Below are 22344 nucleotides of genomic sequence, written 5' to 3'. Positions count from 1 at the left end.
GTAACCAAAAAATATTCCTTCGTCACTTTTGGCATCGAACTTACCAAGCTGATACTTTCCATTGTTGAGAACATAACATTTGCATCCAAAAGTTCTTAGGTGAGTCATCTTGGGTTTTCTTCCATTCAACAATTCATACGGAGTTTTGTTCAGAAGTGATTTGATCATGCACCTGTTCACTAAGTAGCAGGCAATGTTTATAGCTTCAGCCCAGAAGTTCTTTACAAGTCCACTATCAATCAGCATTGTTCTTGCCATTTCTTTCAGAGTTCTGTTTTCCCTTTTCTACTACTCCATTTTGCTGGGGAGTTCTGGGAGCTGAGAAATTGTAAGTGATGCCATTTTCGTTACAGAATTCATCAAATTTGACATTGTCAAATTCTGTCTCATGATCTGATCTAATATATACAACTCTAGACTCCATCTTCACCTGGATTTTCTTCACAAAGGCTACAAACACTTCAACAGTTTCATTTTTGGTTCTGAGAAACAGAGTCCATGTGAATCTGGAATAGTCATCCACAATTACGAAAATGTATCTTTTTCTTCATATGCATTGCACCCTCATAGGTCCACACAGATCCATATGCAGAAGCTCTAGCGGCTTTGAGGTGCTCACATCTCTGTTAGACTTAAAGGAGGAATTCACATATTTTCCTCTAGCACAGACATCATAGACGTTTTGCATCTTGAATTGTGACATAGGCAGACCATGGATCAGGTCCTTATGAATTAGTTTATTTAGAAGGGAAAAGCTTGCATGGCCATCATCATCAACAACTTTCAGACAATGCAGATCACCACTCTGTAAAGACTCGAAATCAGCAACATAGATGTTCTTGTATCTCTTGGCCACCAATACTATTTCACCAGTCACAAGGTCAGTGACTGTACATATTTTGGACAAGAATTCTACCTTGTTTCCTTTATCATAGATTTGAGAAACACTCAGGAGACTGTACTTAAGCCCATTGACATAGTACACATTTTCAATAGAATGAGCGAGCGACTTCCCAACTTTTCCAATTCCAAGAATGTATCCATTTTTTCCATTGCCAAAGGATACACTCCCGCCTTTTAGGGATTTTAGTGAAAGAAAGTCTGTGGTATTCCCAGTCATGTGTTTCGAATATCCACTATCCATGAACCATTGTTGAACGCTTCCTTTCTCTGTTCCCTGCACAAGAGATTAGAAGTTAATTTTAGGAACCCAGACAAGTTTGGGTCCCTTGTAGTAAGCAAGAGGATGAATAAGAGCTCTCTTAGTCCATGTAGGTAATGTGTGTTTTTTGTGAGTAGAACCTAATCCCTCTTTTGTGGTCACGGTTTCACCAGCCGCTTTGTCTTTCTGAATTGATTGATTCTTGGCCTGGACACTTTCTTTGAAGCGCACAGTGTTCCCACATTAGGTACGAGTCCAGTTATCAGAGACAGTGATTCTCTTACTCTAAGGGTTGTGAGGAGTTTTCTCCCTTTGGAACCCTGCTCCCTGCCTTTTTTTACTATCATTAGGAAGTAAGGCAGTGGTAGCTTCTGAGGATCAGGTCCACTTTAGAGACCTTTCAAGATCATTCATTACTTTTTCTAGATTGGTTTGGAGGAGCTCGTTTTTCTCAGTTTCAACAGACATCCTACATCTCATAACTTTCACATCATCTTAAAGCCTAAGGTATTCCTCACTTGCTATCTCCTTTCCTCTTTCAAAACTTTCAGGTTTTGACTTAGTCCAAGGTTTTACTATTATTTCCCTTTGGTGTGCAGTTTCTGCCAACAGATCACTCTTTTCTTTTCTAAGGATTTCTATGGTTTTCTTGTGATCAGTAACTGCAACCACTAAGTCTTCTCTAGTATGCTCAAATTCTTTTAGTTCTAAGATCAAGGAATCCCTATCCTACGCAAGACTACAAAAAGCATTGATTAAAACATCAACTAAACACATGAGTTTTTTTTTGGAGAATAGGATTTCAGATTTCTCTGAACGTCCCTGAAATTTACCTCTTTGTTGCCATTGTCTTCATCATCATCTGATTGAGTTATCAAAGCAAAAGTTGAGTCATATCCAATCTCCTCGCCTGTATTAGATTTATCTTCAGACTATTTTACTTGTGTAGTTCCTTCATAAGCCATTTGTAAAGCTTCCCATATTCCCTTTGTAGTGTCCCAGGTAGAGATTCTATCATACTCTTTAGGTCCCATTCCACATACCCGAATTTTCTTGGCACGAAAATTCTTCTCCACAACTTTCTTGTCTGCTTCAGTGAATTCTTTGGTGGTTTTTACCATAATCTGGAAATTCATCTAGTACCTTGATTGGAACATAAGGACCATCGCAAATGATATCTCATATCTCACAATCCTTAGACATAATGAAATCATGCATTCTAGCTTTCCACCACCAATAGCATTGTCCATAAAACTTGGGGGGTCGGTATATGGATTGACCTTATTCAAAATTTGGTGGAGCCGTCATAAGGATCCTTCCTAGGTGTTAGCCTGATAGGAGGTGTGAGCACGTGATTTTTGCCTCACAAGAACTACTCCAAAATAAATCACAAATAATTCTTTTCTTTGGGTGCAATTGTTGAATTTTCGGGTCATTTCGTCTGTGCATGTTCATTTTTATTCTAATTAAGGAAAAATACAAAAAAAAATGGTAATGTAGATGCATATGCATTTAGGAGTTAATATCGCATTTTTTTATATTTAATCATGGGTTTCATAAAATGAAAAATACAAACAAAAATATATACATTTAGGAGTTGATTATAATATTCGGCATAAATGGGAAATCACAAAATGTGCATAGGTGTTTCTTGTCATTGTGTTGATTTTATTATTAAATAATATGTGTGTAATTTTTATTGATTTTTACAATTCATTTAGAATTTTTGTTTAATTTTTTGAAAAATGGAAAATAAGTCATAAAGGTGAAAAATCGGACCTGGACCGAAATCCAGGCCCAAACAAAAATTGACCCCCCCACAGCCTAATCCAAATACCCCAGGTCCGGTCCAACTCAGTAATAAACCAAACGACGGCGTTTGGTCATCTTTCATCAAGGGCCGTTGGATTAAATCAATCCAACGGTTGAGATTCCATACCCATACCCATAACTCCCTACCCGACCCATTGCCCGGGCTGACCCATTCCCCAACTAAACCAAAACGACACCGTTCCTGTAAGTGGATAGATCCTGGCCATCTATTCTGCCTGATCTAACGGCCTAGATCAATCCACCCCTCCCCTATATAAGCCTCAAGTTCATACCCTGGCCCCCTAACTAAGAACCCCCCCTCTCCTGTTCATCATCGTCTTCAGACGATACCCCTAAAACCCTAGCCGCCATAACTCCCCTCGCCCGAAACCTGGTGGCAACGACGCTGCCGGTACCACCTTAACACCACTAAACCCCCTGACCATCCTCTATCCAAATATGATAACCACTGAGCTCGAATCCTTCTGGAGTTTCTCGAATCTTTATTTGAAATTCGAGCCAAACTCAGATCCAAACCAACCAGGCCATAATCAACACCATAGCACCCCCTGACCGGCCTCGTTATGGATCTGTTGTTCGTTCACTTCGAATCTTCCTGGAACTGCTCGAATCTTCATTTGAAGATTCGAGTAAAACCTAACCCTACCCCAATGTACCTCAAACTCACACCAGTTATCCACCTGACCTCCCTCGTGCTTAAAACACCGTTGGTTGAGTTCGAATATGTCTATAAGTGTTCGAATTTTAGATCAAAGAATCAGAAACCCTAAAAATGCCAAATTGTGGAATTTGTCCGATTAATTAAGGGATTGAGGTCTAAGGGACTTTAATCGAGGTATTCTCAATTGAGAATACTTCGAATAAAGTCTGTTCAGCCTCAAAAGGTCCGAATCCAAGTTGAGCCAGTGTCCGAATAAATTTGAAAATTCAGAGGTATTTTTCCTACTTCTTTTTGTATCCTATGTGTATATTGTTGTTTGTTTCAGTAGTCTGTGTAATTTTCCTATTTTTGTTTATTTGATTCTGTTTATTTGATCAAAATTATAGCATTGTCTCTGTTTGTTGTGATTGTTTACAATGTGTATAATCGATTCGATTAAGTTCGTCGATTAGTTGTTTTGTAAATTCTTGTTTCCGTTAATGCTGATTGTAACAACCTATTTATCTGTTTTGGATTGGTTATTATCATTTTGTTGTAATCAGTTAATTAGTTCTTGCCAATTAGTTGGTTCTTGTTTGATAAGTCAGAAAGTTTGTCAAACATTTGTGTGTTGATTTCTGGGCAGTAAGTTTCAGGGCATTGTCAATATACTGACAATGCCCCTGCATTCATGCTGATTTCAAATTCAGTTGAAATTGTGTTGTTGAGTTCTGTGTGATGTTAATGTGATGTTGGGTTTGAATTCAGTTTTACGAATGTTGGTTAGATATAATTGGGTTAGAAGGTTGTATTTTCAGTTAAGATTTAATCCAAAACTGGCTGCTGTTGGTAGAAGCTGTAGTTTGAGGGATTTTCAGGGGTATTGTTGGGAATGAAACAGTGAGAATAATATGATAGTATTAGTGTGCTAGTAGTGGAATGTTAATGGCTATTAATTAATCCTAATGGGGAGACAAAGGGAATTGGGACTGCTGAAATAAGGGAAAAGGTGTCCTTAATGGCTTGAGTGGAGATTTCTGATTTTAAAAGGAAAAAGGGGTCCGGGCAGCATTAGGGAGTAAGTTATATAAGAAGGGGAGTTGGGACTGATTTAAACAGGGAGAACCATAGAGAGAAAAAGGGGGGATAATCGAGAGCAGAGAGAGGAATCTGAAAAGAGAACTGGACAGTGAAAAAAAGAGAGGAAAAAACCATAGAGAGAAAAAGGGAAAAACATATAGGAAAGAGAGAGAACTGAGAGATAGAGAGCTGAAAGAAACCAGAAATAAAAAAAAAAAGAGAGGAGGAGGAAGAAAATAATCTGAAAGAAAGATAGGGAGAAGGAATTACACAAAGAACACAAATAGGGAGAATAACAAAAGAAAGAGAGCACACACACACACATACACACTGAATCTGAAACAAAAGAGAAAGAAAGAAAGAAATCTGAAACATTGTTCCCTCGAATCTGTCCGGTTTTGTTTTTCGTTGATATTGTTTGTTTTTAAATCTGAAATTCCCTAAGATTCTTGCCACTGTGCGTCTGGGCTTCACGGGTCTTGTTGTTTTGCTCAAAACTGTTGGATCACTTGGTACTTTTATGCTGATTTTTGCTGCTGCTGCTACTCTGAACCTTATTTCTTTTACCCTCATTTCCAGGTATAGATCTGTAAACTCATGTCATGAAAAGATTCAACATTGGAAGAAAAATGAAGTTTTGGAATTACAATTATGTCTCCTAAAATTATTAGTTTAAGTTTCAGTTTTGTTTTAGTTGGTTAATATAGTATTATACTTGATAGGATAAATTATTAGCCAATTGAACTTGTGAGGTAGTAACTTCTACAATAATTTTGTTTATTTTGGAGTTTAGTGATGGCATTTATTGTTTGAATGGTCGAGATAGGGAACATGGCAGAAAGTTGGACACTAATTAAATCTTGTGATGTTGCTGGATAAGTATAGAATAGAATGGAAGTATCAAGAAACTACATTACTAGCATATCTTGTCAAAAATCCGATTTTGTTTAGATTGATGTAAGTTGTACGTGGTTCATATATGGCATGATAACGGTTATGTGTATAACCATAGGTGAAAGTAGAGTTGATATAAGCCATCACAATGTTGGAATATTATGAAATGGTTCAGATGTATAACTACGTTATATGTTATGTCATTTTATTGAATCAGCTTGTAAAATAATTCCCTTTCTTATCAACAAAAGGCCCTCCTATTTTAATTCACTTCTTAAAAAATAGTGTATAAAAATAATGTCAATAATTCTTACAAAAGGTACATTTAGTGACCATAAATAGCTTGCATAGGCCGAGAATAAAATTGGCTTGATTTTATGTATGGTCGTAAGCAAATTAACCAAATGATTATAAATTTGAATTAAAGACAAGTGGTGTAGAAGAAGATTGGATTTATAAATTGTAACAATTTTAAGAATAAAAAAAAAAATAGCATTCGCTACAAATAGAATAATGAAAATTCTTCGAAAAATATTAGTTTGTTTATCCAATTAATTCTTTCCGAATTTTGCATATAATTCACTTTTTATACTAATACCATATTAATTAATAAAATGGTAAATTTAGTTGCACGTTACCTAGTTTTCCGTATCATTATTTTTAAATAGTTTTGAGGTATATATAATTCGCACATTAAAATATAACCTGTGATCAACATCCAAAAAGTTTTGAATTCTTTTCAAGAAATTTAGAGATGTCCAAATCAGTGATTTTCCATGACTTTCATATTTAAAAATAAATGGATGTAATAAACAATGTGTGGAGAATTTATACTACCATCAAGAATATTTTGTGTAATTAGGGATATGTTCGCGTGACCAGATTATATTTCTAAAGGCAATTCAGATTATGCGTTCGCGCAACTTCGAGCAAATTTTAATAAAAGGGTTTCCTCGGAGGATGTTAAAATAATTTCATATAACCCGAGATGTGCAGTTCACTATTTAATAATACAAGGGTGACGATGTTCTTAATTTTATTTCGAACATATGATTTTTTATATAACAAAAAATATAAAAATATTATCAATCTTATTGTGTACACGTATGCGTGACACGATTCTTTTATAAAAAATATATAATACGAATATACGTGCGCGTGATTCGTTTCAAAGAAGGGTCTATAATTTAAAACAATCTAAGGCGGTAACGAAATCATGTAACAACAAAAAAATGTATTTAGTAAATCGAGATAATTAAGCCAAGTATAAAAACAGTTAAGCGATCGTGCTAGAACCACGGAATTCGGGAATGCCTAACCCCTTCTCCCGAATTAACAGAATTTCTTACTCGGATTTCTGGTTCGCAGAATAACAAACAGAGTCATATTCTCCTCGATTCAGGGATTAAAACCGGTGACTTGGGACGCCTTAAAATTCCCAGGTGGCGACTCTGAAAGAAATAAACAAATCCCGTTTCGACTGTCCTTAAATTGGAGAAAACTCCTTGCACCCTCGCGGGGGCGGAAAAAGGAGGTGTGACAGCTCTGACGACTCTGCTGGGGATAAAAGTTGTAACCCAGAACCACTGGTTCAGGGTTTAAGAATTCGAGCTTAAAATAACTGTTATAGTTGGCTTTATTTATTATCTGATTTCTACATAATATATGCCCAATGTGCTAAATGATACTTTTACCGCTTTAATGTTATTTGAATTGTGTATATAAAACTGCTACGAAAACCCTCCTTCTTTCTGAGTCTTCTGAATTTATGGTGCACACGTGCGCGTGGCCCACGTTTCTGTTAAAAGTCATACCAAATAAGACGAAGTTGGGACAAGTAACTAGGCCGGGTAGACTTTCGTGCTCCCGGTACGTTGCCCCCACTTCGGCTCAAACTGTCCATTTGGGTAAGCCAGTTCTAGAACAATCTGCCTCAGGTTTTTCACTTAGAATAACTCAGCCATGTACCGGATCCCTAGTAGGAACGTCTATTTGCATCATGTGCATTTGGCCTTGGAGACTCAACACAGGGGTTGGGTCTGTCTAGGACAGGTGAACCCGAAATAAAAAGACCATCCTGATGCATCCTACTTGCTACTTGTGCATTCATTTGCCTCGGATTTGCTTGTTGACCAGCTTAATTGAAAAAAAAATCATTGTGAGAGCCGAGGAATAAAATGGGTTGTTTTAGAAAATTCCCAAAAATAGTTTTAAGTCTTGAAAAAAGAAGTGTTAAATAAATAAAAAAAAATATAAAAAAAATGATTTTTTATGAGTGACTGGTTTCAAAATGAGTCTTGATTTTCAAAATGAGTCTTGATTTTATTAAAATGAATCGCAGATCCAAAATGAGCACCACCCAAAACCCACCATCCGCAAATGCAGATGAGTTTCTATTTCGGCTTCAGATGTGGTGGCATGAGTTAGGAGAAGATGGTCAAAAATGGGTCGTTAAGCATTTGGGGACTCTCACAGATATTATGAAAGTTAAACCACGTAAGTACTTAATTGCGGCATTAGTAACTTTTTTGGGACCCTGTTCATAATGTCTTTCGCTTCTCTGATTTCGAGCTTACTCCTACATTAGAAGAGATAGCTGGATATGCCGGTTTTGACGGAGATTTAAGAAACCAAAGTCTTATATTCCCAAAAGCTCCCTCAGTGCATCGATTCTTTGGACTCCTGAACATCAGTAATCAAATCAGAAAAAGTAACGTTATCAACGGGTGTTGTTCTTTCAACTTCCTATATTCAAGGTTCGGAAAGCCAGATGGATTTGAAATTCATGAGAAGGGCCTTACTAACAAGCAGAACAAAGACACCTGGCAGATTCACCGTCACTTCACTTTCATGGTGGCTTTCCTAGGAATCATGGTCTTCCCAAACAAAGAACGAACAATTGATATTCGCACAGCAAAAGTCGTACAGGTCCTCACTACCAAGGAAAATCACCCCTTGCCCCGATCATTCTCTCAGACATTTATCGGGCGTTGACTTTATGTAAATCAGGGGCAAAAGTCTTCGAAGGGTGCAAAATTTTGTTGCAAATGTGGATGATTAAACATCTCCAACATCACCCCAAGCTCATACAGTATGGTCCAAGCCATGATAATTTCATCGAGAGTTATGAAGAAAGAATAAAAGATTATAAGTCACCAGAAGGGGTCGAAGCCTGGGTATCTCATCTAAGATCTTTAACGGCAAGTCAAATTGAGTGGACTTTGGGATGGCTACCGGTAAGGGAAGAGAAACACATGTCAACCTCGAATAGTTATTTGCTACTATTTGGATTGAGAAGTATCCATCCATATGCGCCACAGAGAGTTCTAAGACAACTAGAGAGATACCAAGTGGTTCCTGATGATGAAGATTTGAGTATGCAAGTAATCGAGTTACACCCTGAAGCCACTCTTCCCGAAGCTTTAATTCAGCAGATGTGGAATGGATGTCGATACTTGAAAGATGATACTCAAGTTCCAGACACTACAAAGGGCGAGATAAATCCAGGATATGCAAGGTAGTTTGAGAAACGGTCCCGCGTGGATGATGCACCAGAACCCGATCTAAGAAGGCCAACAAAAAGACCCCATGTTCAAACCTTTAACGATAAAATCCAAGAGCGGCTGATTTGGGGAGAAAAGGAAAAGGGGTACAAAGCGACTATCCATGCCTTAAAGGAAAATCTGAGGAGCCTCAGTTTGAAGAAAGATTTGCAAGCACAAGAAGCTGAAGGCGAGAAGAAGAGTCTAGCTTGTGAGAATAAAAATCTTCACGCTCAATTTCAAAAAATGAAGAAAGCTTCTGAAACACCAATGAGGAGTTGGAAGGATCAAAAAATCATCGCCAATCTTTTGGAAAAAATGCAAGATTGCGATTCCATTTCGGCAAAAACCGAAAAGGCGTTGAACAAAGCTAAAGAAAGAATCCAATAATTAAACGAAGAGGCCAGATCTAATAAGGAACGCCAAGTAAGACAATCCGAAGAAAACAGGGAACAATTCAAGAAGGAGAAAGACCGTTGGATACATTCAGAAGCCCAACTTCATACACAACTGGAAGAAGCAAGAAGATACAACAGAGAACATCAGCACGCAGACATCGACAGAGAAAGAGCACAGGCAAGACTCGATCAGGCCAGACTCCGAGCTCCATTAGAGTCAGCTTTAGATCATGAAGACCGTATCAGAGATATAGCCAACACTCGCCAACAGCAAATGCAAAACCAAGACCAGCGTCTCCAAGATTTCAGGGCACAAATCCACGATTTAGCGGTTTACACCTCTCAAAGTTATGTAAACTGCCAAGGGATGGATTATGAAAGGTTTATAGAGCACGCACCTATTTTTGCCCGTCATCTGGCAATGGAGTTAGAAAGAATGTATCGTACGCTGGGAGGTCATCCAGGTCAAGCCCCACCATGAGCAGATGATCCAATGATTGAAAACAAAAGTGGGGAGTGGAGCATGTTCACAACTATTGAGAATTATGTCTTTTGTTTGATTTGGGTTTGTGTCGAGTTTTAAACCAATTTTATAATGTTTTTCAAATGTAATGTCTGTTCCATCTTTGTAAAATAAATAAAAGTGTTGACAATTGCCTTACCGTCCGAACTACACAAGGTCTAATTCATGCGGGGGCATGATACGTAGGCAATCTCTATAAGATTCGACCACAATTATAAAATAAAATAAGAGTGAGTGACAATAAAAAGAAAGGCCAAGAAAGCTGGGATGACACAAGCAGCCGAGCAAATGCATGATAGAAAAGGGTTATTTGTCTAGGAACATTGCATCTCAACGTGTAATTATATATGGATTAAAACTCTCAAAACTAACAAGTTTGCTCATTTTTAGAATTCAAGCAGTTATTTTCCCTAAGAGTATACTGGCATATTATCATTATCACACAAGATTAAAAGGACCAATACCCGAAAGTATGTCTATCCCGGATGTCGACACAGGTATTGAGATAGAGGAGATGGACGTCGTTAAAATGAAAGAAGAAATGCTTAAACTCAAGCAGCAAATGGCTGAGATGTACCGGGCCTAGTCTACAGGGCAATCACCCCCATCTTACCCAGCTAACCCTGCTCCATCACTAGCCCAAACTCAGGATAATCTTACCACTGAACTATCCCCAAATTTCCCCATCTACCAACACTACCGAGGCACCACCTCTCAGACACCGCAGTCGCCACCTCCTAAAATAGTTTCATACTTTCCTCCACCAGTAACTCCTGTTTTCGTAGCACCTCCCCCGGCTATACTCTACAAATCTCCTAGTGAGCCTATATTCCAGGCCCAGGACAACCAATACTACCCTCCGGAGCCCACCTTTAAAGCCTCCGAAATCCATTCATCTACTTCTCGTTTTGACCTCCCAAACGAAATTGACAAGACAGTCAAAAATGCTGAACAGGAAGAGATGTTCAGGAAGATCAAAAGCCTAGAACAATCGTTCCGAGACATGCGAGGGTTAGGAGGACAGGTCAGTGTGCCCTACAAGGATTTATGCTTGTTCCCAAATGTGCAATTGCCAGCTGGTTTCAAGATGCCCAAATTTGACCTATACAATGGGCACGACAATCCAGTAGCCCACTTAAGGGGTTTCTGCAGCAAGATGCGAGGAGATGGGGGAAGAAACGAATTATTGATGGCTTACTTCAGTCAAAGTTTAAGCGGATCAACTTTGGAGTGGTATACACGCCAGGACCATGGGAGATGGTACACCTGGGATGACCTGGCACAGGCATTTGCTTACCACTTCCAATACAATCTGGAAATCATCCCAGATCGACTATCTTTGACAAAATTTGAGAAAAAGCACAATGAAAGTTTTAGAGAGTATGGTTTCCGGTGGAGGGAACAGGCAGCAAGGGTGGATCCTCCTATGAAGGAAAGTGAAATGGTAGACTACTTCCTACAAGCCCTGGAGCCAACTTACTATGCCCATTTGGTTTCGGCGGTAGGAAAATCATTCAACGAAGTAGTGAAGATGGGAGGTATGGTGGAAGAAGGCCTCAAGACAAATAAAATCATGAGTTATTCGGCTATTAAGGCGACTACTCAAGCTATTTAAGGCGGAGTAGGAGGAGTCGGAAGAAAGAAACGAGAGGAAGCAGCGGTGGTTGATTCAGGAACTTGGTCGGGATCCGGAGGTTCACCTCATTACTACAATCAACATCGGTCCCACCAATCAACTTACCACCACAATTCACCCCAACACTACTATCACCTATCGGAACCTCATTATTCCGTCAATCATGCACAAACATACAATCAACCACCTGCCCACACCCATTGGCGTGCCCCTGTCATACCAAGTACTTACCCACAAACTTACCCCAGACCAGGTTTCAGGCCTAATCAGGTATTCAGGGGTGAAAGGGGACAGAAAAAGAAGACCCTCACTCCATTGGGTGAATCCTACACTAGTCTGTTCCACAGGTTGAGACAGCTAGACATGCTAAGGCCGATACAATCCAAGCTGCCCAATCCTCCTCCAAAGAATCTGGACTACACCGTAAGCTGTGAATATTGTTCTGGTACACTAGGCTATGATACAGAAAAGTGTTGGCATTTGAAGAATGCAATACAAGAGTTGATTGATACTAATAAAATTGAAGTTCAAACCCTCGAAGCTCCCAATATCAACAGAAATCCAATGCCAGCCCATCAGGAGGCCAATATGATAGAAATAGTACGGGCTGATGGGGAAACAAAGAAGCCATCGCAAACCGTCATGATGATTAGGTCTCATGAAGCCAAGCTAGAGGAGCAGTTAACAGAGGAGAAATTGGTACCTAAGCAGATCAAAAAGGGTGATGAACCATCTGTGATATTTGAGAAGGTATCTTCGAGCAAAGTTGCCACGAAGCAAGAAGGATCAAAAGTGATTGTACCAGGGATCGCCAGCTAAGCCATTGTAGTCGTGGAAGGAGCCCGTATAGAGCGGGTTATTATCAAACCTGTAACTCAGTTACCAGTGATCAACAACAAGGCCATTCCATGGAACTATGAACGGGTAACGGTAATGTACAAAGGAAAAGAAGTCAAGGAAGAAGTCTGTGAGGTGCAAGGCTTGACTCGTTCGGGAAGATGTTTCACTCCCGAAGAGTTAAGAAAAACTAAAAATAATCCAACACCAATAAAGAAAGCTGTGACGGAAGAAAAAGCGGAAGAATTTTTGAGAAAGATGAAGCTCCACGACTATTCTATCGTGGAACAATTGAAAAAGACACCCGCTCAAATTTCATTATTGTCATTGCTGATCCATTCTAACGAGCACCGTCAGGTTTTAATGAAGATCCTAAATGAGGCACACGTTCCTAAAAAATCTCCGTGAATCACTTGGGAAAAATAGCCAACAGAATCTTTGAGGCAAACAGAATCACATTTTCTGACGATGAATTGCCTGTGGAAGGTACTGAGCACAACAGAGCTCTTTACCTCACCTTAAAATGTGAAAACTCCGTAGTAACCCGGGTGTTGGTTGACAACGGGTCAAGCGCAAACATCTGCCCTCTCTCCACTCTGGGCAAGTTGAAAATCAAAGAAGAGAGGATCCAGAAGAATAGTATTTGCGTACGGGGGTTTGACGGTGGAAGCAGAGATTCATTTGGTGACATAGTGCTGGAACTGACAATAGGGCCAGTTGAATTCACAATGGAGTTTCAAGTGTTGGATATAACTGTTTCTTATAATTTGCTGTTGGGTCGACCATGGATCCATGCTGCTAAAGCAGTCCCATCAACACTACACCAGGTGGTCAAGTTTGAATGGGATAAACAGGAAATAGTTGTGCATGGGGAGGACAGTTTAACTGCTCACAGCGGTGCCATTGTACCGGTCGAAGGAACAGAAAGTGACCAGGGACCATGGGTCTACCAGTTTTCCGACACAATGTCGGTAGAGAAAATTCCAGAGGGGAAGTACCTTCTGAATCCAAAGATAACCTCTGCATCAGTCATGGTAGCCTATGAAATGTTAAAGAATGGTTTTATACCCAGCAAAGGTTTGGGCTCATCTTTGCAAGGCATTATACAACCAGTATCTCTCCCCGAGAACTAGGGAACTTTTGGTTTGGGATTCATGCCCACCGTCGCAGACGTGAGAAAATCCAAGAAGCCAAAACAGAAGGCATGGGTCCTTTCAAAGCCAGTCCCACATCTATCAAAATCTTTTGTCAAGTCCGGTACCATAAATTACCCGATAACAACAATTCCTAAATCCATGATTAATCCGGAGGAGGAATTAATTGAAAGATTCGAAAAGCTGTTTGACGATGTGAACATGGTGGAAAGCAGTGAAGGTTCTAGCAACGCAGAAATGCAATTCGTCGGGCCAGAGACAAGGCTTAATAATTGGAAAGCCACTCCTCTCCCCATTCGAAAGGAGTCTTGGTAGTTTATTTTGATTTTCCTTTAGTTTGTTTGGGTTACCTCAGGGTTGTAATCCCGATGTTTATCTTACAGTTTGTTTGAAGTGTGCAATCCTTGTTATCTTTCATCATCCAATAAAATACAGTTTCCTTTTTCATTATCACTCCTGATAGTTTTCTTTTCTTTTTCTTCTTTTTCTGTACAGTTCTTTTTACGCTGGCTCTAGTGATATGGCATGCATGAGGAATCCTCAGCCCAGTCTTAAAAATCAATCTGGTTCCGAAATAATAATTCAAGAAGTATATTGTGATTATGAATCAGAATATGATGAGGATGAGGCTTTCGAAGAGATTAGTAAAGAGTTAATTCATTTTGAAGAAAAAACCAAACCTAACCTGGGTGATACCGAAGACATCAATATAGGGGGCACGAATAATATCCAAGAAACTAAAATAAGTGTCCACCTTGAACCAAAGATCCGAGAAGAGTTAATTAAAATACTCATCGAATTCAAAGATATTTTTGCATGGTCATATGACGACATGCCAGGTTTGAGCACTGATTTAGTGGTTCACAAATTGCCCACTGATCCAATGGTGCCTCCTGTCAAGCAAAAGTTGAGAAAGTTCAAGCCTGATATGAGTGTAAGAATTAAAGAAGAAATCACCAAACAGTTGGAAACAAAGGTCATTCGAGTCACTCGATATCCTGTTTGGTTGGCTAATATCGTTCCTGTGCCAAAGAAAGACGGCAAAATTAGAGTATGCATCGACTACCGCAATCTCCACAAAGCAAGTCCGAAGGATAACTTCCCATTGCCCAATATCCATATTTTGATCGATAATTGTGCCAAGCATGAGATAGGATCTTTTGTGGATTGTTATGCCGGGTATCATCAAATTCTGATGGATGAAGAGGATGCAGAGAAGACGACATTCATCACCCCATGGGGAACTTATTGCTATCGGGTAATGCCTTTTGGTTTAAAGAACACCGGGGCAACTTACATGAGAGCAATGACCACGGTGTTTCATGATATGATACATAAGGAGATTGAGGTATACGTGGACGATGTGATCATAAAATCAAAGCATCAAGCCAACCACGTTGGGGATTTGAGGAAATTCTTCTTGAGACTTCGCAGGTACAACCTCAAGCTTAACCCTGCCAAATGCGTATTTGGTGTTCTATCTGGAAAGCTGCTGGGATTCATAGTCAGTCGGCTAGGCATCGAGCTAGACACATCAAAGATCAAAGCCATCCAAGAATTGCCACCTCCAAGGAACAAAACTGAAGTAATGAGTTTGTTAGGGAGGTTGAATTACATCAGCAGGTTTATTGCTCAGCTCACGGCAACCTGTGAGCCTATTTTCAAATTGTTGAAGAAAGATGTTGCGGTCAAGTGGACTGATGAGTGTCAAGAAGCATTTGATAAGATAAAAGGATACTTGTCAAACCCACCCGTGCTGGTCCCGCCAGAGCCAGGAAGACCTTTGATTCTTTACTTGACAGTTTTGGAAAATTCATTTGGTTGTGTACTGGGGCAACATGACCTCACCGGCAGAAAAGAACAGGCCATCTACTACCTTAGCAAGAAATTCACAGCTTATGAGGTTAAGTACACTCATCTGGAAAGGACATGTTGCGCCCTAACTTGGGTAGCTCAGAAATTAAAACACTATTTGTCATCCTACACTACTTACCTCATTTCGCGTTTGGATCCGTTGAAATATATTTTTCAAAAGCCTATGCCAACGGGGAGACTTGCAAAGTGGCAGATATTGCTCACAGAATTTGACATCATCTATTTGACTCGAACTGCAATGAAAGCCCAAGCATTGGCTGATCATTTAGCCGAAAACCCGATCGACGAGGAGTACGAGTCATTGAGAACCTATTTTCCCGATGAAGAAATAATGCATATCGGTGAGATGGAGCAAATTGAAAAACTTGGCTGGAAACTTTTCTTTGATGGGGCCGCTAACATGAAAGGAATCGGGATAGGAGCTGTAATTATTTTTGAGACCGGACATCACTATCCTGTTACGGCTCAACTTCGATTTTATTGCACCAATAATATGGCTGAGTATGAAGCTTGTATTTTGGGTTTAAGGCTAGCCGCAGACATGGGTATCCAGGAAATCTTAGTCTTGGGAGATTCGGATCTTCTGGTACATCAAATTCAAGGAGAATGGGATACACGAGACTTAAAGCTCATACCATACCGACAATGTTTGCATGATCTTTGTCAGCGGTTTCGATCAGTGGAGTTCCGGCATATTTCAAGGATCCATAATGAAGTTGCCGATGCATTGGCTACCCTGACATCAATGTTGCACCATCCGGACAAAGCTTATGTGGATCCACTGCATATTCAAGTCCACGATCAGCACGCTTACTGCAACATGATTGAAGAAGAATTTGATGGTGAACCATGGTTCCACGACATCAAGGAGTATATCAGAATGGGGATATATCCAGCCCAAGCCACAGGGGATCAAAAGAGAACCATTAGGCGATTGGCAAATGGATTCTTCTTAAGTGGAGGAGTTTTGTATAAAAGAACACCAGACCTTGGATTATTAAGATGCATAGATGCTAGACAAGCTATAGCTGTCATGTCTGAAGTACATTCGGGAGTTTGCGGACCCCACATGAGCGGATATGTGTTGGCAAAGAAAATTCTCCGAGCTGGTTACTATTGGCTTACCATGGAGCGAGATTGTATCAGTTTTGTGCGCAAATGTCATCAATGCCAGATACATGGGGATTTGATTCACTCTCCACCATCCGAGTTGCACACAATGTCGGCACTATGGCCCTTCGTCGCTTGGGGCATGGATGTTATTGGACCAATTGAGCCGGCAGCATCCAATGGGCACAGGTTCATTCTGGTAGCCATTGATTACTTCACGAAATGGGTTGAGGCCAAAACATTCAAATCAGTGACCAAGAAAGCTGTGGTCGATTTTGTTCACTCAAACATCATATGTCGATTCGGAATCCCAAAGGTGATCATTACAGATAACGGTGCAAATCTTAATAGTAACTTAATGAGAGAAGTATGTCAACAGTTTAAGATTATACATCCCAATTCTACCCCATATCGGCCCAAGGCGAATGGAGCAGTCGAGGCAGCCAACAAAAACATAAAGAAGATACTTCGGAAAATGGTAGAAAGTTCAAGACAATGGCACGAAAAATTACCATTTGCGTTGTTGGGATATCGCACTACTGTTCGCACTTCAGTAGGAGCAACTCCTTATTTGTTGGTATATGGCACTGAGGCGGTAATTCCTGCAGAAGTTGAAATTCCTTCCCTTCGGATCGTCGCTGAGGCTAAGATTGATGATGATGAATGGGTCAAAACCCGTTTGGAACAGTTAAACTTGATTGATGAAAAACGATTGGCAGCAGTATGTCATGGCCAATTATATCAAAGAAGAATAGCAAGGGCATATAACAAAAAGGTGCGTCCCCGAAAGTTTGAAGTGGGTCAACATGTGCTGAAACGTATTCTTCCACATCAGGTTGGAGCAAAGGGCAAATTTGCCCCGAATTGGCAAGGACCATTCATTGTGACCAGAGTATTGTCCAGTGGTGCATTATGTTTAACAGATATTGAAGGAAAATGCATAGACATGGCTATCAATTCTGATGCGGTAAAGAGATATTATCCATGATTTTTCTTTGGTATAGTTATTAAATGTTTGTACTCGGCATTATTTCGAAGATTGGAATGACAAAGGCAATTTATTCTGCTATCCAAACACTGTAGCCTTTGTTTCCCCTTTGAGCCACATTCCTTTCTTTCTTACCCTCTCTTGGAATCAATGAAAATCAAATAAAAAAAGAGAGAGAAGAAAAATAGAAAATCACTATTATTGAAGTGAACTACGTTTGACCTGATTCCTCAAAGAGGATACGTAGGTGCCTCACGGCTCGGTCATAGGGTGCATAATATGCATAATGTGCACAAAAGGAAACATCAAGAGACCCCAATCAAGAAACTGGGGCAGAAATTGTATTGGAAATAAGGAAAATGATTCCAAGAGTTGTAATTTTAAACCCATATCAAAATTGTTTAACTTTTGATACCCTTTCATTCCAACCACATACAAAAAAAGACCTTTCGACCAATCTTAGAAAAGTGCCGAGTCAAGCAAATAGAGATGGTTCATAACACTCTGGTCCAAACAAGAAAAGCGATGAAAATGAGAGAGTCTTATAGGTGAAAACCCGCACGGGCACCATGAGACGTCGAAAGCTGAGAGAAAGTAAAATGAGAGAGTCTTATTGGTGAAAACCTTCGCAGGCACCATAAGGCGAAAAGGAATTAAGAAATGAACAAATGAGGAAGGTTTGTCGGTGAAAACTCTTTTAGATACTGCAAGTCGAACAAGGTTTGTAAATTGGCAAAAGTAAAATTGGGTTGTGGAAATTTTGGGAAAACAAAATGAAACAATTGAAAAAGAGATTGGTTAAAAAGACTGGATTGATTTATCCAAAATGCATACCCTGATCATTGGTGCCAGTGACTCCAATCAGATAAGTTCTTTATTCCTTCTCCAACAGTCATCCAAATTTGGATTTTTCTTTTCATTCTAGATTGTCGAAATCGTCATGTTTCGTCACTAATAATCTTACTCTTCTAAAGCTTTTGAGGTAAGTTTTGTTCCAAACAAATAAGAAGAAATGTCAAGGTATACTACCAAGATTCAAGATTGCATAGGTCAAAATACGGCCATGATGGGCAGGAAGTAATAGGAGGAAAATAAGATATGGGTGTAAGAAAAATCAGAAAAGTGGTTCAGTAATGCCAGGAGAGACATATGATTACAATTGAAAGGGTTTGAAGTGAAAACAACAGTTGGGGATCCTATAGTTAAGGATCAATTACAAAGACAAAACAGTCTTTTCAACCACTCCAAGGCAGTAAAACGAGACAAAGAGAAACCCCACCCTCAGCAAGAATGCCACAACTAACCACCCTGCTTTAAACTAACGAAATTTTCTTTGATTTGAAACAGGGGCAAAAACAACATTTGTGTTAGGAAACACCCATGAAGGAAATAGAAGAAATCAGGTGTCCACCTGGAGAATAAGGAAGAGCAAAGGAAATAGAAGAAATCAGGCATCCACCTAGAGAACAAGGAAGAGCAGTTGAAGTATTAGAAATCAGGCGTCCACCTGGAGAATAAGGAAGAGCAGTTGAAGTATTAGAAGTCAGGCGTCAACCTGGAGAATAAGGAAGAACAATGAAAGTGTTAGAAATCAGGCGTCCACCTGGAGAATAAGGAAGAGCAGTTGAAGTATTAGAAGTCAGGCATCCACCTGGAGAATAAGGAAGAGCAATGGAAATATTAGAAGTCAGGCGTCCACCTGGAGAACAAGGAAGAGCAGTTGAAGTATCAGCAATCAGGCATCCACCTAGAGAACAAGGAAGAGCAGTTGAAGTGTTAGAAATCAGGCATCCACCTGGAGAATAAGAAAGAGCAATGGAAATATTAGAAGTCAGGCGTCCACCTGGAGAACAAGGAAGAGAAGTTGAAGTATCAGCAATCAGGCATCCACCTGGAGAACAAGGAAGAGCAGTTGAAGTATTAGAAATCAGGCGTCCACCTGGAGAATAAGGAAGAGCAGTTGAAGTATTAGAAGTCAGGCGTCCACCTGGAGAACAAGGAAGAGCAGTTGAAGTATCAGCAATCAGGCATCCACCTAGAGAACAAGGAAGAGCAGTTGAAGTGTTAGAAATCAGGCATCCACCTGGAGAATAAGGAAGAGCAATGGAAATATTAGAAGTCAGGCGTCCACCTGGAGAACAAGGAAGAGCAGTTGAAGTATCAGCAATCAGGCGTCCACCTGGAGAATAAGGAAGGGCAGTTGAAGTATTAGAAATCAGGCGTCCACCTGGAGAATAAGGAAGAGCAGTCGAAGTATCAGCAATCAGGCGTCCACCTGGAGAATAAGGAAGAGCAATGGAAATATCAACAATTAGGCGTCCACCTAGAGAATAAGGAAGAGCAGTTGAAGTATCAACAATCAGGCGTCCACCTGGAGAATAAGGAAGAACAGTCGAAGTATCAGCAATCAGGCGTCCACCTGGAGAATAAGGAAGAGCAATGGAAATATCAGCAATCAGGCGTCCACCTGGAGAATAAGGAAGAGCAGTTGAAGTATCAGCAATCAGGCGTCCACCTGGAGAATAAGGAAGAGCAGTTGAAGTATCAGCAATCAGGCGTCCACCTGGAGAACAAGGAAGAGCAAACGAAGTATTGGCAATCAGGCATCCACCTGGAGAACAAGGAAGAACAGTGGAAGAATTAGCAATCAGGCGTCCACCTGGAGAACAAGGAAGAAGAAAGGAAATAGCAATCAGGCATCCACCTGGAGAACAAGGAAGAGCAAAAGAAGTATTGGCAATCAGGCGTCCACCTGGAGAACAAGGAAGAACAATTGGAAGAATTAGCAATCAGGCGTCCACCTGGAGAACAAGGAAGAAGAAAGGAAATAGCAATCAGGCGTCCACCTGGAGAACAAGGAAGAAGAAAGGAAATAGCAATCAGGCGTCCACCTGGAGAACAAGGAAGAAGAAAGGAAATAGCAATCAGGCGTCCACCTGGAGAACAAGGAAGAGCAAAAGAAGTATCGGCAATCAGGCGTCCACCTGGAGAACAAGGAAGAACAATTGGAAGAATTAGCAATCAGGCATCCACCTGGAGAACAAGGAAGAACAATTGGAAGAATTAGCAATCAGGCGTCCACCTGGAGAACAAGGAAGAGCAAAGGAAATAGAAGAAATCAGGCATCCACCTGGAGAACAAGGAAGAGCAAAGAAAATAGAAGAAATCAGGCGTCCACCTGGAGAACAAGGAAGAATAATTGAAGTATCCGCAATCAGGCGTCCACCTAAATAACAAGGAAGAGCAATGGAAGTATTAGAAGTCAGGCGTCCACCTGGAGAACAAGGAAGAACAGTTGAAGTAATCAAGGTCAGGAGCCCCCCTGAAGAACAGAATGGCAGTTTATTTTGACATTGCGGGTTGAAGTCAAAAGCCCGCACATACAAGAAAGGAGCACACTTAGAGTCAATAAAGTAGAGGAGTCCAACCAAATCCCCAGCGGAAAACAACAAGAGTCCCAAACAGAGAAAGGAAATACGATACACAATGAAAGGAAATGCGGAACAAGTCAGAAGCAAATGATGCCTAAGAGTCACCAAGACATCAAAACAACAAGAAACGCAAGGGCATGATGTAGATAAGATTTTGTAATTCATATACCATAGTCTAGTCTATCTTTTGTTTTTCCTTTAAAGCAGGGTGTAATAAGGAAGTCAGCAAGCAGTAAAAGCAGCACGCAACAGCAGTAACATCACAGTCCCATGGTAGTCCCAGCTACCAAAACTTCCCAAACTACATTGACCTGATTCCTTTATAGCCAAGGATATTTAGGAAACCTTTGAAGCGGAGGTTCGGTCAAATCTTTCAAAAAATGCTTCCCACGGAGTATTCAAACAGGCAAAAAATCACTCGTATCCGCTCACTTTTATCTTTGCACGAAAACTCTTCGAGTTTCCGCACAAAGAGGGGCAGCTGTGAGCACGTGATTTTTGCCTCACAAGAACTACTCCAAAAGAAATCACAAATAATTGTTTTCTTTGTGTGCAATTGTTGAATTTTCGAGTCATTTCGTCTGTGCATGTTCATTTTTATTCTAATTAAGGAAAAATACAAAAAAATGGTAATGTAGATGCATATGAATTTAGGAGTTAATATCGCATTTTTTATATTTAATCATGGGTTTCATAAAATGAAAAAATACAAACAAAAATATATACATTTAGGAGTTGATTATAATATTCGGCATAAATGGGAAATCACAAAATGTGCATAGGTATTTCTTGTCCTTGTGTTGATTTTATTATTAAATAATATGTGTGTAATTTTTATTGATTTTTACAATTCATTTAGAATTTTTGTTTAATTTTTTGAAAAATGGAAAATAAGTCATAAAGGTGAAAAATCGGACCTGGACCGAAATCCAGGCCCAAACAAAAATTGACCCCCCCACAGCCTAATCCAAATACCCCAGGTCCGGTCCAACTCAGTAATAAACCAAACGACGGCGTTTGGTCATCTTTCATCAAGGGCCGTTGGATTAAATCAATCCAACGGTTGAGATTCCATACCCATACCCATAACTCCCTACCCGACCCATTGCCCGGGCCGACCCATTCCCCAACTAAACCAAAACGACACCGTTCCTGTAAGTGGATAGATCCTGGCCATCTATTCTGCCTGATCTAACGGCCTAGATCAATCCACCCCTCCCCTATATAAGCCTCAAGTTCAT

Source organism: Nicotiana tabacum, chromosome 6, assembly GCF_000715075.1.
Source record: "Nicotiana tabacum cultivar K326 chromosome 6, ASM71507v2, whole genome shotgun sequence".
Taxonomy (NCBI): Eukaryota; Viridiplantae; Streptophyta; class Magnoliopsida; order Solanales; family Solanaceae; genus Nicotiana; species Nicotiana tabacum.
The sequence above is the reverse complement of the archived record's forward strand: the minus strand, read 5'-3'. Positions refer to the sequence as shown.